This window comes from Mastomys coucha, unplaced genomic scaffold (genome assembly GCF_008632895.1).
Source record: "Mastomys coucha isolate ucsf_1 unplaced genomic scaffold, UCSF_Mcou_1 pScaffold14, whole genome shotgun sequence".
Classification (NCBI taxonomy): Eukaryota; Metazoa; Chordata; class Mammalia; order Rodentia; family Muridae; genus Mastomys; species Mastomys coucha.
In genome coordinates this window covers 38,681,582-38,682,653 of record NW_022196896.1, presented here as the reverse complement: position 1 = coordinate 38,682,653, position 1,072 = coordinate 38,681,582, and positions in this window count along the sequence as shown.

The following is a 1,072-nucleotide window of genomic DNA, read 5'->3' as shown; positions in this document are numbered from 1 at the left end:
TTTTTTGGAGGGGAAACCGGGAATGGAGAAAGTTACATGTAAATAAAGAAAATATCAAAAAAAAAATAGGACAATTTTCAGCTTAACACATTTCTTCCTCTCTTGAGAAATTTAAGAACACCCAGATTAGCTCCCCAAGAATCCTTTCTCACAGGTTTTTATTCTCCTTCTATTCTTCCTATCATAAGTGTGCTCCCTCTCTCTCTGCCTCCCTCCCTCCCTTTTTCCCTCTTCTAAACTATACTTCAATATTAACTTAGAGAAAAGGCAAACCACTTTTTAATGGAAAAAATATTTGAATGGCAATTTATCAAAAGAGATATTTAAATGATAAATAAATATAAGCAATGGTGTTTCAGTGGTAATAACCTCATGAGGAAATAAAACACACCAGAATTATGAAAGCTAGCACTATTGTCAACACCAAGAGTTGACAAACATGCAAGATTTTCATACATAGTTGGTAATGTGTAAATTGATTCTGTTATTTTAGAAAACTCTTCCACTAAAGGTCAAAGTGGCCTACTCAGTAATCAAGAATTTTAGCCCCCAGGTTTATGTGTAAAAGAAATAATTACTTTAAAATACATACATAAAAATGTTCACAGCAGCTTCATTGATGATATACCTGCTGTGGTCTGAATATGAAATATCTCTATGTTTCATGTGTTTGAAAACCTGTCCCCAGCTCAAGACACTTTTGGAAATGTTGCAGAACTTTCAATAGGTATAGCCTAGATGAATGAAGGAGCAATGCAGGAGGTTTGATGCTGAAGCCCCAGTTCTTGTTTGTGCTCTGCATGCTGGCTGCATATGATATGAGTCCTTGCTCCTGCTGCCATGTTGCCCCTACCTGATTAAACCCCTTTAAACCATGAACCAAAATAGACAATTTCTCTCTTAATTTGCTTCAGGTCAAATATTTGGTCAGTCATAGCAATGAGAAAATAATATGAAGGAAACCGGCCCGCAGTTTCACTTCTTAATGTGGGTGATTCACAAACGGGGGAAGTCGAGATTCTGTGAAAATAAGCGGGTTAGGAGAGACAAAGAAGGACACCAAGTAGATGCT